General features: G+C 36.4%; 1 protein-coding gene across 10 annotated transcripts in view; it reads left to right on the forward strand.

The window, feature by feature from the left end:
• Positions 1 to 17916, forward strand: part of LOC115453125 (focal adhesion kinase 1) — a 244513-nt gene that overhangs the window by 150830 nt on the left and 75767 nt on the right. For 4 of the 10 annotated variants that reach the window (XM_037441505.1, XM_037441512.1, XM_037441515.1 and 1 more), the window contains exon 1: positions 8421 to 8597. The exons of 5 other annotated variants lie outside the window; for them this stretch is intronic. The gene's annotated coding sequence lies outside the window, so the exon portion shown is untranslated. Of the gene's footprint in view, positions 1 to 8420; positions 8598 to 17916 lie in introns of those variants that run through there. One more of the 10 variants, XM_037441518.1, reaches the window with a different exon arrangement.

A 17916-nucleotide genomic window follows, 5' to 3' on the forward strand; every position in this document is an offset into this window, starting at 1 on the left:
AAATAATAAAAAATGCATCACTGTTATACATTAATTGCGTAACCTTTACTTATCATTACATAGTATAAAACAAAGTCGCTTTCTCTGTCCCTATCTATGTATGCTTAAATCTGTAAAACTACACAACGGATTTTGATGCGGTTTTAATAGATAGATAGAGATGATTCAAGAGGAAGGTTTATATGTATAATAATAACATCCATTAAATAGTCAGCATTGCACCCGTGCGAAGCCGGGGCGGGTCGGTAGTAGTAAATAAATATTTTCTGTGATATATTGAGCTTTTGTGCAGTCCAGTTGATAAGTTGTTAAAGTGTTATTTACTATTACATACGCTATTTCTATCAATATCCTGGTAAAATGGCATTCATGGTGACTATACATAGTAGACGAAAGGACGACGAAAGAATAGCAATGGGATAAGAGGACGGATGTGCGGAACACGCTACGTAAACATTTAAACGGAATCCCCTCTATTGGAAACGTTGGGTAGAGATCTTGTTTTGTTCGATTGGAAATGTGTGCAGTTCCTGAGCCTTTATCGTATTCAAATTAAACTATTTTTCGGATTATATCGCGGTTTTAATATTTCACTTTTCTCCCGACGTTTCGAAGATTTTGCAGCCTTCATGGTCTCAAGGAGGGGGACTGATGAAGGCCCCCCCGTAAATAAAAAAAAATGTTTAATTTAAATGTCTAACATTCGCGTAAACATGAGAAATCTTTTTATAATATTTAAGGTTTTGTTGGCATTTGTAATAAATGTTTATTTAAAATATTAAGGTATCTTAATCGTTGGAGTTAGACAAAGATGATGTACCGTAGGATTTTTTGTGTTAAATAGTTCTACTTTCTATCCAGGAAAATGTTTAATAAAGATAAATTTAAAGGTTTGTATACTGTCTTTATAAACGTATTTAATATATATCGCGTATTTAAAGGTGTCCTTGTTAACCTTTTTTTGTTTCTTTCGATTTTCGCCATGTGGCGTTGTTGTTTTGCTGTGTGTCAAAATATATTGTATAGTTCATTTAGCGTACGAATTAATAAATGTAAATTAAATAAATCTCACTCAATTTTATTTAATATAGTCATAACCCAACAGAAAATATATAGCAGGACTTTTATCTGGAAAACTCCTTCACGTGGGCGAAGTCGCGAGCAAAAGCTAGTATTTATATAGAAGAAATTTACAAAATGATTTCTTATGTTTACGCGAATGTTAGACAGTGAATGTTCGGAACGCCAAATCTAATACGTAGTACATATATCGATGGTTCATATCAAATTCTTATCGATATATCGATTATCGTCAGTCTGGCCAGACGTTATTTATAGTCCAACCCCAGTCCCTTTGCGATGCAAATGCAGCACTTAACAGGCTCCTTTGTCAGTCTATAGTTATGGCCGGTGTTGGACGGTGTCTGCCATTCTAATTACTGCCTTGGACTCCCCACATTGTTTCTGTCCGCTGGTTTGTTTTCTTTGTATGCAAAGATGGTTTGCGGTTGCAATGTTTTGTTGGGTTTGATTAACTTGGTTTGATGGCTAGCGGTTCGTGTTAATTTGACTCATTGATGATAAATAATCTATGCTTATAATATAAAGATGAAGAGTTTGGTTGTTTGTTTGAACGTGTTAATCTCAGGAATATTCACCCGATGTTTTTTGTCGCTAATAGGAAGCTACATTACTCCTGTGTGTGATAGGCTATTTGTTATCCGGAAAAATATAAAGCGGAACTTTTATCCCTGACAATCTTTTTCATGTAGTGGAGCCGTGATCACATTAATCCGTTATAATAAAAGTACTTTAAATTGTAGAATCTACTACTGCTTGTAAATTTATCACAGTAAAGAAATAGCAACAGGATTTGATACAATAATAATATAATTATTATTAGTTGAGACGTGTTTTGTCATGTTCAATTCTTATTCAAGCTTCAGACAATTTTTATTCCACTGCCCTTTTAACCATGTTGCAGAAAGGTAATATTCACTACATCCCTATTAACCCCTTAGTTTGCTATACCACACAGACTATTGCCTACTGTCCATTCGACACGCACTGTTAATGTCTTGGCCGACGTCTAGACGTATAAGTTGGGTTCGTTTTACTGCTAATTTATGATAACAATATTTTTTGCATTCATGTAGCGAGGTGTTGACGGCAAACGACCTGGGAACTCTTCTGAATAGTCGTAATTGTATTAAAATAGTTAAAAATAAACCCCTTATTCATAGACGTTTTAGCGAAGGAAAGAGCATTGCTGTGATAACAAGTCTGTTTCTCAGTGCTGACGGCATGGCCTTCGCAGTACGTAGACATAGGGCCGTTGTGATTGGCTAATATTGATATATAACTTGAATTTAGTTGGCTGTCAGATAAGCAAAGCTGGACAAACAGCAAGCCGTCAGATAAACGAAGCGGAGAAACAGACTTGTTATAACAGCAATGCTCCGTCCTTAGATAAAAAACGTCTATGAATAAGGGGGAAAGTCTATTGCTGACAATTGGCTTCGGTGACATCGTTGTTATGCGTGCGCGAACGCCACCCTCCTGAGGTGCCGGGTTTAAATCCCGGACGGTGATATTGGCTTTTATCAGTATCAGTCCGGAGTCTGTAAATTTGTGCCCGATTTGACAATATACGCGTCCACTTATCATAGGACGGAACACACACAGCGAAATGTAGGTGTCGTGGTTGCATCGCTGCCTAACCCTTTGGAGATGACGTGATGTGTGTTGTTTATGTAATATAATGTTGGAGTTCGAGATATGCTGTATATTTGACTGGAACATGTATTGATCGGGGTAGAACTAGGCTCGTAGAAAACCGAACCGCCAGCTTTGTATGAGATTTCTCAGGCTCAATTTGAGAAACACGCTTATATTTCCTGAATTGTAATTTGTACCCTTATGGCGATAATTTAATTAAAGGGTTTTCTTAATATATCTTTATGAAACGACTTTATGAAGATTTTAAAATTAGGTGGACGTTCAAGGGTGCCATTACCCTATTTATTACTGATCGTTATTTTTGAATGAAGATCATTTCTATGTTAAGGGGCTCCTTTTTCCGCACTTAGCTCGTAGTAGGTCGGCCCGTTGTGTACGATGAAGATCATTTATCGACAAAGCAAAATACAATTTCGGCAACCATGCGTTAATGTAACCAATTTCAAAATATTATCTATCCTACACATTATTATTGCTAGTGTCGTTTTATAGGGATTGGCTGAGAGACAAACACGTGACTAAAACATTGGTCGCTCATTCAGTCACAATATTATAAAACATCGAAATTATAATAATGAGTCGCGTTTTTTGTGACATCCTAAGGGGCGGACATGTTTAGTCACTATTTATTAAGTCAACATTTATATGCATAAAATACGTTTACAATTTAGCCACAACTGCCATGTAAACCTTGTACAAACAATATGAGACCACCGTGCAAGCGTGACGTCATTTGGCACCGGCGCAAGACCACGCAAGAATTGGAGATCATTGAACGCGTATCATTGTGCTGATAAGAATCTTGGATTGTTATCGGTTGTTAATGTGTAAAGATTGTTGATAAACGGTTACATCGCGATTTATGTGTGGTTTGTGGAGTGACATATGTTTACGTTTTTATATCCGAATGGTTTAAAAGCAAACTCAAACAGTAATTTGAATTGCAATACTCAACATGAGTCTTTTCAGTGCTCATCACCTTGAGACATTTGATGTTAAATCTCCTTTTCTTGTTTTTATTTTTACCGCGGGATTAAAGCGTTGTCGCTTCTACCACTTGGAGGGTGAGTGGAATGGTTATGTTGGTTTCACCGGTCTTACGGCCCAATTTCGACACTCGGGAGTATAGCATCATCCAAGCGAGCATTGGACCGAGTCCCTGTATACCCTTCAGCGGCATACCAACCAAAACCAGCGGTGGCCTTCTTCGGGCATACGCGATGTCAAGTCCCCTACGCATAATAAATTAATCCCACCTTTGAGTGAAATTTCAAGTAGACATGTAAAGTTTAATCTATTTAATACACGAAGCTTAAGTTGTCTTTTGAGAGCTTGTACTCAGCTGAATCGCCGCTATTAAAAATAATACTCAGATGTGAAAATCCTTTACATATTGGGACTTAAATGTGATTTGAGCTGATGTTAATATGGGTATATGAAATAGCGACTATCTTAAGATGCCGATCTTAATTTGATAGCGTCTCAGCTGATATAGTACTTTAAAGCAAGTAAATAAGGCAATTAATTACAAACACCTGGGTATATTATATACAAACAAAATATGTAATAATACAAATTTCCATAAAATATAGAAATAAATATATAATACTAGCTTTTGCTCGCGACTTCGCCCGCGTGAAGGAGTTTTCCGGGATAATTTTCTTTCTCCGACTTACTTGATATGTATGGTTATATTACGACCAAATTACACAAAATCATTATAAATTGTAGCCCATGTGTTACTCTGATGTATAACAAATATTACTGTAAAGTTTAATCCAAATCCGTTCAGTAATTTTTTCGTAAAAGAGGAACAAACATGCATCCTCACAAACTTTCGCATTTATAATTGTAGTAAGATTGTGAATCAATATTGATTTCTATTTCTAACCCAAAAACCTGTCAAACACTGATCTCGATAACAAAGGTCTAAATATAAACAATTATAACAAATAACAGTAAACATTCACCTCGAGACAGCACGCGGATCGAGTCACGATTCTCACGTCTCGCCCGTACGTGAGGAAAAAGACTCGGCGAATCAATAACTTGACTCATTATATATTAATAATCAATAATTCATACGTTTATAAAGCGAATATGACCTCTGTCATGCGTTGACTTTCCGCGTGTTCAATACTGCTTATATTGAGTTTAAATAATATCGGTATATTACAGTGATTCTGGGATACTCTAGTAGTATAGCCTAGTTGGGAGTGGAACGGACTGCCGAGACGAATGTCTGCAGGTTCAAAACCACCACTGACTTTTCTAAAGTTATTTGTGTATTCTTTGTCAATAATAGTGCTCATAGTAAGTATCTATTAATATTTTTTTCTATTAAGATCGTTTTAACACTGCATTTTTCTTTACTATTTTGTATCAATATAAGCCATCGTATTAAAATATAAAAAATAATACACGCGTATTTCCTATTATCGCTTGGTTTAACGAAGAAAAACATCGCAAGGAAACCTGCAGACCTGATTAGCTCTCTATAAGATTTTTTACGATATTAGAAATTAGCCAGTCCGCACTATGTCAGCGTGATGGACTAAGGTCTAATCCCTCTCAGTAGTAGAGGAGGCCTATGCTCAGTGAGACAGTATATAATACAGGGCTTATTTTATTATTAATGGGATACACAGTCTTGTACAAATAGTCTCGACAAATAACTTTGAGTCCACCAGATTTCGTTTGGAGTGAATTGGGTTAATTGTTCAATATTAACGGACATTATCTCTAATTTCAATGGCGTGTCACCATTATCTATCTATACATATTTATTTATTATTATTTAGGAGTTACACGTTATGTGATTATATTTACATTGTCATATAGCTAATTCAGATACAGTTAGTTATATTATAAAACAAAGTCTCAAAAGCTGTCTGTATGTGATCGATTTTCTCAAAATTTACTGAACGGATTTTTGTACGGTTTTTACTAACATAGTGTAATTCTTGAGAAACATTTAGGTAAATAATACATTAGGTACTTTAGTATATAATAAACACATAATTTTAGTGATAATTGCTTACTGTCGTCATGCTTATTGTCTAAAATTGTATTCTATAATTATTATTCCATTTAAAATATTTAATACCCCAAAAGAACGTTTCACAATTACTTTAACCCGATAATAATCATAAATAGACAAACAATTATTTAAATTTGTAGAACAAGTCAGGAATCACGTTTTATTCATCTCATTCTAATTCTATGCTAGTAATGCAAATTAAGAGAAATTACACCTTATTATTCCGACCTTGACCGGTGTTAACACTAGAGATGCTAATTTCATTCGTTTTAATTCGGTTGGTGACATCAGAGTTTGCTGGAAGCACTAGGTTCGCGTAATGGCGGGACGTAAGTGATCAAAAATGTTGAGAGGGAAGATGGGGGTTAGATCTCTTATATGTGAGACTCCGCCTTGGTAGGTAACACAGCAATGTCTCTTTCTGCCGCCAAGCAGCAGTGTGTCATAAATTCCATTTCAAAAATTCCTAATATTCTAAACATAATATGTTGTATAAAAGTAGTACCACGTAAATAGTTGTAATACATAGCAATAACATACATTGGAACAGTCACTGCCGTCCACTGAACCTCGCATTCCAAGCTAACGACTTATTAATTGCACATTTTCTTAATACCAAGTCCATTCGCTAATAAAAATGTCGTGACATATAGCGTGAATGTGGCCGCGGTATAGTAATTGACGTATATTCTATGGACACGAACGTCCATATAAACTATTTGTTCAAAATCTGAACTAAAATGGTAACCAAAACGTCACTGTGATAACCTATTTATTCACTTGAACAACAAATAATTTTACTTATTTGATTAATATTTTTTATTCAAATCCATGTTTACATTTAGACTCGAGTTTTTATATTATGAGAGCCATTTCGTACACAGCCACGAGCTGTCAATATTGACACTATATTAAAGCGGTTGTATGGATTGCAGTTCAATTCAGTTGAACACAGTGAATGTATATATAGAGATGGGTATAGTAATGTTCAGCTTCGATTACGAAAAAGGTTTTATTTGGCTGTTTGGTTTTTTGGGTTCATATCCCGTGTTTTGGATGTGTAATACTGTATATTGAAAATGTCTATAAATAGTTTGAGGAGTTAAATGTTAGTTTATAACAATTAAGAAATAGTGTACTCTTCTACAAATTTACTTTCAATCAAAATTATTACTTATATTTAGTACTAATTTTAAGGTAAGTATAGAGTTTTTCCGGATAATAATAATCCTATATAGCCTGACCAGAAAAACTTCGCCATGTTGTGATAAAATATGGAACTAATTTCTGTACTGACAAAATTTACTTTAAAACGAAAACAAAAAAACAAAAGTTGAGCCATTTCAGCCCATAACACTCAGAAATAATATAGCTTCCTATTAGAATTTTGAAAATTGGTTCAGAAGTTTAGTAATATATCATCCACATATAGAAACAAGTTATTTCAATACTCAAAAACATTAAATGTTACTTCCATTAATAATAATTTGTATTATAACAGACCGACACGAGACATGAAGTTTCTTGACCCCAAATTATATTTGAAACCTCATTTTTATTTTGCACTTGGAGAAACACGAATGTTCCACATTATACAACTATCTCTATTTACCTGTATAAAGTTTATCAGCCCCCCCCCCCCCCCTGATCACGAAGGCTGCAAAGTCTTCGAAACGTCAGGAGAAAAATAAAATATAAAAACTGCGTTAAATCTGAAAAATAGTTTAATTTTAAGTTTATTTAATTATGAGGCATGGAAATTGAAATAAAACGTTTTTTCTGATTTTATCGTTTTTTTTTAATATTATAATTTTCTCCCGATGTTTCGAAAACTGCAACCTTCACGGGTCACCATAGTTTTATTCCAATGTCTAACAGTCGTATAATCATACATCATTATGAGGCAGAAAACAGTAGGAATATTTGGATTTAAAAATTAGATCTGTTTTACATGTTTTCCTGTAACGTTTGCTCAAGGTGTTTCCCGGAAGCCAGCCGTTTTCCTGGTCACCTTAAGTTATTTTTTATTACATTAAGAAATTACATGTTTGCATTACTAATCCGTCACACGTTAGTACATAATAAATCATTTATAAATTCACTGATCCTGATTTATTGAATTTATAATTTATATCCAAGACCTTAAAACTCGCTTTCAAATGTCGTGATTCATAGAATTTAGTAATAAATTAGTCAGAACAATTTTTCGATCAGTTAGTTTTTCTGATGGCATAAGTCGATGTCTCCTAATTTATCGTAACAAAAGTTACTATTTAGAATATATTTTTCAAAACTATATCGGCCTCTTTACTTCGCGACTTGTTCTCCAAGTATAACAACCTATTAATTATCCCGAGAACACGTTAATAACAATAGAATAGACTAAAAATAACGAATTCCACGACGCCTACACCATGCTCGTCCGTCCCATACACACCTGACATTTAAGAAAAAGCTTTTATTTATGTTTATACAATGTTTTGTAAATCGTCCTTGACTCGCGTGCTCTTGTGAAATGACAGCATCACGACACTTCAGGAAAATTGGCCAACTTTCCTCACCCGTCTCTTTCTGGTAACAGTAAGCTCGGCAAAGCGAGCGAGACAAAAAATAAAGGTGAATGATGCGTGAATCGTGCGGTAGTCTCCAGTTAGTCTCAAGCCGATGCGCGTGCGGCGCGGTCTGCGCCTCTCACACTCGCGCTTATTTCGTTCTTTATTTGAATTCTCAACGAATTGACGCGGACGTTTTGAAATTTGAATTTTGTAAAAAGAATAAGAAGTATATCGATGTGCCAGTGATTTCTGTGAATTGTGAAGTTAGTTTATGGTTTTGTTTCTTTTTTTAATCCTCAGACTTGGGATCCAACAGCCATTAGTCACTGGTATTTTTTATAACTGCCTTCACGTTATAATAACAATTTATAATAACTACAAAGTGCTTTATTTTAACATGCAAAAGTTTACCTTGGTTTTCTACGAGCTATATGGGAAAATGTGTTTTATAAACAGTCATTGTGCGCGTTTTTATGACGTTAATAATTCTGCATAATTAATAAGGCAACAGGTTTATTTTTAAATATTATTCTTACATCAACGTATAATCAACAACTTTAAAATGTTCATATACGCTACTTCCCTTCACAACGCGACCTACTTAAGTCAAAACATCAAACCAAAACGAAAGTGGACTAAAGGAAATACGAGAATATTTTTCTAGCGATACACAAAGATAAACTTAACTCAAACGTGGACGTTTGCGTTCAAGACATTCGAAAATAACGCGACATTTAGCCGCTCAGATTAGAATCGTCTCGGCGTCCGTATTATATTTGAAATATGTTTGTATACGAGAAATACTTTAGAACAGGTTTATGTTATTTGAAAATTAACTTTATAATCTTGATATAAAAGTTGGTGTTGTTGTGAATGTCATTGCAAGCGCACAGCTGGACTAATGTATAGTCGCCATATTTCCCGTCACTTAAAGGGACTTAATACGATAAATACACATTAAAGATGACAAATCTTCCCCAAATTTCGCAGTCACCATGATAATATGTGTCAGTCATTAGGGAGTTTCCATATCATAGGATATTTATTTTATTTATTTACTACCTTTAAGCCCTCTTCACTCACGTGAAAAAGTTTCCGGGATAAGTCCGACATGTTTTTCCAGGATAATAAGTAGCCTATAGCACTTAGGAGTACGACTTCTGACGAGCGATTAACCCTCACCAGTCGACACAATTATGCCGGCCTGTTTGAACAGGATATATAAGCTGATCCCGGAGTACGACACATTTACGTGGGCCACGATGGCGGGTTAAACTTCTGTACTGTGGTCACTATCAGAACGGATATAAAATATATCCTACCACCAGTTGTAGAACTATAATATTGCTTGATGGCAGTCTGAGTCCCTCGTTGAGAAAGCGCTGCAGTATTGGTGAGGCTGTATTGTAGTAAACAGCTGAATGAGGATTCCTATTCTTGGCCAGTATAATATATGTTTGTAACATTTTTATTTATTTAAACCTGTACTTATTCCCAACAAAATTAATATAAATATAATAATCCTCCTCCTCTACTACTGAGAGGGATTAGACCTTAGTCCACCACGCTGGCCTAGTGCGGATTGGAAGACTTCACACACCTTCGAAATTCTTATAGAGAACTTCTCAGATGTGCAGGTTTCCTCACGATGTTTTCCTTCACCGTAAAAGCGAACGATAAATTCACAAAGAATACACACATGATTTTTAGAAAAGTCAGAGGTGTGTGCCCTTGGGATTTGAACTTGCGCACATTCGTCTTGGCAGTCCGTTCCACACCCAACTAGGCTATCGACGCTTATATGACAAAATAAACCCCAACAAAAATACCTTTTTTCTTTTATCAATAATTATAGAACCCAACCGGTCTCCCGTACAACACTTACCTTAAAGTAGGGAGTTATAAAGGAATACAAGCCTACCTTCAATAACTTTCCAAGAAGCCATTATGCGTTTACGTAATGTATGTAAACAGCGTAACGGTGCATCCCTAAGGCGAGATGCATAGAGCATCCGCATTTCACCAATTTCCGTCCCATGAGGCGACATTTGTTATTTTGAAATAAAGGTCCATTGTATAATATGGTTATGCGCTTTGGTAGATAAAATACGTGTTTGTTTTTGTTCGTGCACAGCAATCTGACCTTACTGCACCTGATAAGTGTAGTGGGGTCCAATAGAATGTCGACTGACGAGATATGATTACCCCTCAGCAGTCGACACAATTATGCCGGCCTGTTGGAACCGGATATACACAGACTGATCCCGGAACGAGACACACTTACGTGGGCCGCTATGACGGGTTTTAACACCTTGTGTATGTATCTATGGTGGTCGATATCGGGACGCATATAAAATATATCCTACCACCAGCAAAAGCAAATTATTTTGTCTATGGTTAGTTAAAAAATCGAATGATTTAGGTGGAGATCACATTTAGTTGTTTGAAATTATCGAGTTCAGACAGGCATAGTATAGACAGAATAGCTCAGTGGCGAAGGATTCACATAATCCGATTCTCGCCAGTTTCAGTTTATATAGAATCTAGTTATGAGAACGATTTGCAGACTGCATTTATGTATATTAGTACTTATATGTTATGTCGGTTTAATAATATAATAATAATAATATCAGCCATGTATTATACTTGCCCACTGCTGAGCGCGGGCCTCCTCTACTACTGAGAGGGATTAGGCCTTAGTCCACCACGCTGGCCTAGTGCGGATTGGTAGACATATGTCGGATTGCCTTTCGAAAATTTCACCTTTCGCCACCGCAGCATAGTATAGATTAGTATGCATTTGTACATGAAATAATTATCTATAAGGATTCCTATAAGTAGAACCGTGAGAAAAATATGATAAAAACAATATTATGTATATAATATATAAACATAAACATACGTTTGTAAACAGCTGTGAGGCGACATCCGCATTGCTGTTAAATAAATATTTGTACTGCCAAATGGCTTATATTATCGCTCTTAATTGATGTTTTATACTCAGGTTTACGATCGATACGAAGTCTTGTTTATTTATAAAAGCTGTTTTCAACAATGTTATCATTAATATACGCCGGTAGAGAGAAGGGTTTTGAGGAGAGAAATGTATTCGTAAATTGTTTCGGGTTCGGATTTTTGGAAAGTAAGTTTCTATCACAAAATACAAGATATTGCTCGCTATGACCAACTAAATGTCAATTTTAACCGACGAAAAAGGGAAGTTATTTGTTTCGCATGTCTACTGCTCTAAGAGAATTCGTCGCAGCGGCAACATCACACTCTCAGTAAGAAATTCACGGACACGCCATACTCACACTACACAACAAAATTATAAAAATGAAACTATTTTCGATGAAAGTATTCGTAATTCATGGATGATTTTTGACACAATGTTAGCAGAGGTTGAGACGAGTATGTGATTTCATTTATTATCGCAATGTCAACACTGGTCGATAATGTCTGTTTACAAATGTAAGAAGTAGAAAGAAATAAATTCTGAACGCCTGCTAGGTATGTCCTAGGCGTCCTTTTAAAGTAGTCTAACGGTGAAAGTGTTATCCAAATAGGTCTAGACTTTCTAGCAATACTATAATGACAAAGAAAGTTACTATTTTCCTAGGTTATGTAATTAATGATGAAATGAATTATTATTGAAATGAATTTGTAAAACGAATAGTTGTATAGTTTGTTTCTGAAAATATTTTTGAAACAAAACAATTGTATGCTCACGGTTTTACCACGAAGGGTCAGATAGAGGCGCATCTGTACTCATAATAGAGTATCTCTTAAAATTTACGCACGCAACGAAATAATTTTTAAAAAAAAATGTTACGATTTATTAAATTTTTGTTTGTCTTAATACATTCAAAATTTCGTTTATATTAAGATAAACAAAAAAAAATTAAAGAAAAATTGTAATAAAATTTCATAAAAATTATTTTCGATTCGTACAATTTATTTTGAGAAATAATCAACAGTGAACTGCATTTATACCAATCCAGGAATCAAACCCAAAACCTTGCAGTACTTACTCCTCAAATAGACTGTCATTGATATACATAGTTTTCATTATTCATCAAACTCTACCTAAAAGTAATGGAACAGTAAAATGATTTTACTGTGAATTAAACCACTTGGTTTTACCCGTAATGAAGACCATTCTACTTAGAAATGTAACTTATACGTAACACATAAATATATCCCTTTAGGCATTGCGCAGACGCTTGCTTTATCAATTTTAACAACTACCAGTTTAATAATAATATTTTTCGGCAAGAACTTCACCGTTTACGCGGCGCCTTAAATTCCAGAAAACAATAATAAAACTAGCAAAAAGTGTTCCGAAGTAGAGACCTAAATCTAAATTGTACTATTTTCATCGTAGTATTTGAAAACATTCTCGTATCTTTTGTTAGATGTTTTCGTCGAATGCCTGCACTGCTCTACTTTCTTCAATTCAAAAAAAAAAATCATTAAACGTTTTGTTTATAAGAATCTGTTTAATAACGACTTCCTTAAGACTCGACATATGACTGCCTAGGTGTCGTAATTGTACGGCAGCGCTTTGAGGTCCTGGCTTCGAATCCCGGGTCGGCCAAAGTGACATTTGGGTTTTGCTGCTCAGTATCAGCCTGGAGTCTGGAATTTGTGCACGATATGGCGATAGGCTACCTATCACATCATGGAACGGAACATACTTGATGAAAAGTGGGTGCTCTGGTTGCGACTCTGCATACACCTTCGGGGATAGATGCGTGATGTGTGTGGGTGTGTGTGAGTTCCTTAAGATGTTGACATTAATTCGACAGCGTTTCAACTGATGTCGCACTTGAGAGTGGTACTGAGTGGCATAAGCAGACCCTATCTTAAGTCTTATAATTCACAGAGATTACTTCTTAATTCGTTAATTCTTACCACTGATCCGTAGTTAGGGATTCCAATAAATAAAAACAGATGCCATATTGCTGTCCGGTTTGGTGATTGGTTAATGTAGAATTACTGTTTCACTAGTCCATCAACGCGTTTTATTTCGTTTCGAATTAGTGTTTAGCGTTTCCGACGATTATGTTCCGCGCGCCAGATTTTAGGCGGTGTCCCGTTGGTACATTAAGGAAACCATATTATGATTTTTTGTGTAACTAAAGCCAGAAGTAACGATCTTCATCGATATAGTCATTTACGCAGTTTCAATCAGGGCTTAGATAGCAAGACAATCTTAATGTAATTTAGTACTTAAGTATTATTAACAAATGATTGTGGTCTGCATTATGCCTTTTGTTAAAATAAAATACAAAGATACCGCAATGTCTAACTGACCCTGAATAGTATAATACTATAGTATTTTTTCAAAGCATACGTACGAACTATAGTAGACAATTCGTACCTACCCAGACGATTGTATACGGTTGGCCTAGTCACTGTGTCATGACGTATCTCTCTCACAAAACACTACACACATCACGCCTTTACCCCCAAGGGTTAAGCAGAGATGCAATTAGGGTCATCCACTTTCCGCTGAAGAATGTGATAAGGTCACAATCTAACTCTGGATTCATCAACATATCATAGAAACCCAATCATTTTTTTCCGACCCAGGATTTGAATCCAGGACGAAGAGGTTTAAAGAGGAGTTATGAAGCGCACGGAATACAACTATACCACCGAGACAGTCTTGCCTCTTTCGACTGATAATGTATGCTTCTCTGTGTCGTCTTGGCATAATAATATGTATTAAGTTTTTACGGCCATTGTCACATAAATATTGACTCAATTAAATTGTTTTCGAAAACGTTGCACAAAATATTACACGCGTCCTTATTATATCGACCTTCTTAATCCATTTTTAATAAAGTTTATGAAATGTGTTAATTAAACTTCAATCTTATCTTTTCGTCTATATTTTGTTCCGAATTCGTTTGCGAAATATTTCCGGACTTGAAATGAATGAGGAATATAAATAAAAATTTATTTGTACTAAATTTTGTCCCCCTTTACTAAAAGTTGGAAACTTATGCACATAAAATGATCCCCTAAATCAACTGCGGTCAAATCAGCAAGTTAGTCAGCGAGCAAGTGATGTTTCTAAACAATTTTTTGTTACTTGCCAATACTGAAACATCTAAGTCATAATCATCACAATCAAAAACCCGTTTCTAAAAACTGTAAAATTTATCTTTATATACGGAACTCTACTCATTATTTAACACACGTCAACGAAAAAAATATCAAAAGATTTCACCCATATTTATGCGTACGCGCATGACCGGCGTCGCGGCGCCGAGGACTCCTGACTCATCATGACTATACGGTTAAAGTTAGCCAGTGTCATATTTCAGTTGGCTTGTTTAGTCTAGGTTAGGGATGTTTGTCTGCATTCAATGTATTAGGTTGTCAAATCTGATAGGTTGCTTATTTGATTAAAGTACTAATTAAGAAACAAGACACAAGCCTTCACACCCATCTCTGTAACTCTTGTAAGGCAGTGGCTGAAGAAGGAAATACCGAGCGGTGAAACTGGGCGAGTCTCTAAAACCAGGAGAAATTAAGCAGAAGGATAGAAAGAAATTGGAAATATATAAATATTGGTAACAAGGACAGTGTTTGAGTAACTTATTTGAATACGAAAGCCTCGGTGGCGTAGTTGTATCTACTACAGCTGAGATGAGATCTCGGTTTAGAATCCTGGGTCTAGTAGTGTTTGTTTGCTCCACACTATCAGCCTAGAATTTCGCCCGCTAAATGATAACAGGCTCGCCTATGTACCAAAAATATCTGGCGAAATATGAGTGAGTTTCACTCCTGTCTACCTCTGAAAAGAGAAAAAGGCGTGCATGGGCAGGGGAAGACAAAAAAGGGTAGTGCGTACCCTAGAAACGTCTTTACCGAAGCTAGAAAAAGCCTTGTGTTTACAAGTGCCTCGCGAACTGCAGACAGTTCGTGGAATACGGCCAAATTGATTTCTTTCTTTTCCTCGCACCAGCTAGCCACCTTAGAGAAAATATGTATGTACTCCAATGAAGGCGTGATGCTCTTTCGGTCGATTCTCACACGATCTACAATTCTCAAGGTCCTACAAAACTGTTCTAGCTCCATAAAAGGACAGATAAGTAAACAGGTTGCTTCACAAGAATGCTGCTTTTATTTCGCTCCACAAAAACATAATAATTTAATATGAATTCATCAATCATTATGTACCAACTTATCCGGGTTGGTAGCATAAAATTATGGTGTAATTGTCTTGTGTTGATTTTATGACCTGGTACACTTGGTTTCTTGACGTTACTTGATGACTTTAAAATGGTTCTGTAGAGGAGTGAGGGTTACTCAAGGATTCAAATAACGGATCGGCAACAGTTGAAATGAGTAAATGCCCGTACGTCACCCGGGGTGCCTTATTGAAAATCAGCCCTGCCGTAGAAGACTGGTACTGCAGCAAGAAGCTGAATGAGGGTTCCCATTGTTCGTATAATAGGTATAATTTATTTATCTAATTTAATATTTTTATTCTCTTTTTGTTACTATGTGCACGTTATACTGTTTGTGTACAATAATAAAATCTTTCTTTCTTCTTTCTCTTGATGAATACTTTCGGATACATAGTAAACATGTACCAATCGAAATAAGTTATAAATAAGACCTATGTTAATGCAATAGGATGTACCAGGGCCGTCCATGTATGCGCCGATGTAGACCACCTCAAATTTTGGTCGTTTTGCCGCTGTAGAGTGTACATAGTGTTTTTTTTTGGACACAGACCCCGCAGTCAACGCCGGGGGAAAACAACGAATGGAATACTAGATTCCCCCCGTTTTAGCGACTGCAGGGCCCTGGAGGAAAGTGGTAAGGGATAGTTGGGTAGGAAGTGTAGGGGAAGGATGAGGAACCATCTTAGGATGCGCGGAGGGGAATGGGAAGGCAAATGTTCACGAGTCCCTCACAGCCCTCAATGTGTACTTACAACCATGAGGCATACACACTTAACTGTGTGCTTAGGGTTGCGGCAAATGTCCCCCATGCATGGACGTGCATTCCGTGTGGAGACGGAGCGCACAAGAATTGCCTCGGGGGGCGGGGGAGAGGGGGGGGGGTTACATAGTGTTATAGACTCGTTTTAATGCTCGCTCGGTTCAAAGTGCCGAGCGATGTAACACTGATAGAAACTAAACTATTCCACTGATCCAGCAAGTGGAGGTAGTGATGACGCATTTATCCCACGTAAAAAAACTCTTTCCGTACTAGCATATACTAACCATTATTTTTTAAAACCATGCGTCATATCGCCATAATTAATACAAAACCAACGACTAATTACAAAGCAATTAACACTTCACATTATTTATATCGAAAAAATTGTATACAGACATCCGGCCTGCCGGAAGGCTTGGGATAAAACTATCTCGCAGATATGTTAATTAATCAACATCTTATTACGCACTGTCCCTGCTCGAGCGAAAGGCGCAATCATGAACAGAGGACGACCGCCCGCGCGTAAACGATTTATAATCTGTGACATATATAAAAAATTGTTTTGTAGTGTCTGTCTGTCATTTCGGAAGACATTTCAACTGTCAGTATAGTGCCGTTCTTAACCGCTTCGATGGTAAAAATAGACCAATCAGAGTAAAGTTTGTTCATGCTTACAAGACTTATTCTGAGCGGTTTGTCCCTACCGATGATCCGCAGTTAGTTACGTTACAAATTAACGGTTATTAATAAGTTGGTATGATTTAGAATTGGCTGAAATTTATGATATGTTCACCAGGACAGATGCAATTGATTTGTTTTGTTTGTCTTAGTATTTTACTTAAGCACGTTTCAGAGCATAGTCTAGACAAAAATAAGTTTTACCTACATTTCAAACAACATTCTAGATAATATATGTAAGTTTTACGCTGTCGGAATCGCGAACAAAAGCGAGCAACAATTTTAAGCGAAGTCGCGTTACCTCACTAGCTCAGAGAACTGTAAAAGCCGGTATATGATGAGTTTGAAATAACATTTCGGAGAAACCACTTTGTACCGCGGCAATGGAACGCAATCTTCATTTGTTATCTTAATTACTATGCGTAAATACAGGCTTTTCGGAATTGTCCACTGCTTGATTGACTGGTCCTTTCTACGTTTTGTCTCAAAGTAATTAAAGTCTTATGTTTACTAGGTTTAAGGGCTGTTTTACAATGTCCTGTTATTAGACAGCTAATGTATGATTATTTATTTGGCTGTATAACTTTAGTATTAGGTCGTCTTGTATTAGACGAAATGCATTTACTCAGAAGTCACGAAACAAACGCTTAGAGCGAATAAATGTATACAATTTCAATTAATAAACAATACATCTGTATTGCACATATGTCGCGGAACATATAACCGCTAGAGTAAGCGTGTTCTGGAGTGGAGACCGCGTCTTGGCAAACGTAGCGTCGGACGCCCTCTCGCCAGATGGCGGGACGACTTATACAAGGGTGCCGGCAGCGACTGGATGCATAAAGCAGAAGACGAGGCTCTGTGGCGTAGCTTGGGAGAGGCCTATGTCCAGCAGTGGACTACAATGGCTGATGATGACATTTGAATTTGAATATACCG

This window comes from Manduca sexta, chromosome 4 (genome assembly GCF_014839805.1).
Source record: "Manduca sexta isolate Smith_Timp_Sample1 chromosome 4, JHU_Msex_v1.0, whole genome shotgun sequence".
Taxonomy (NCBI): Eukaryota; Metazoa; Arthropoda; class Insecta; order Lepidoptera; family Sphingidae; genus Manduca; species Manduca sexta.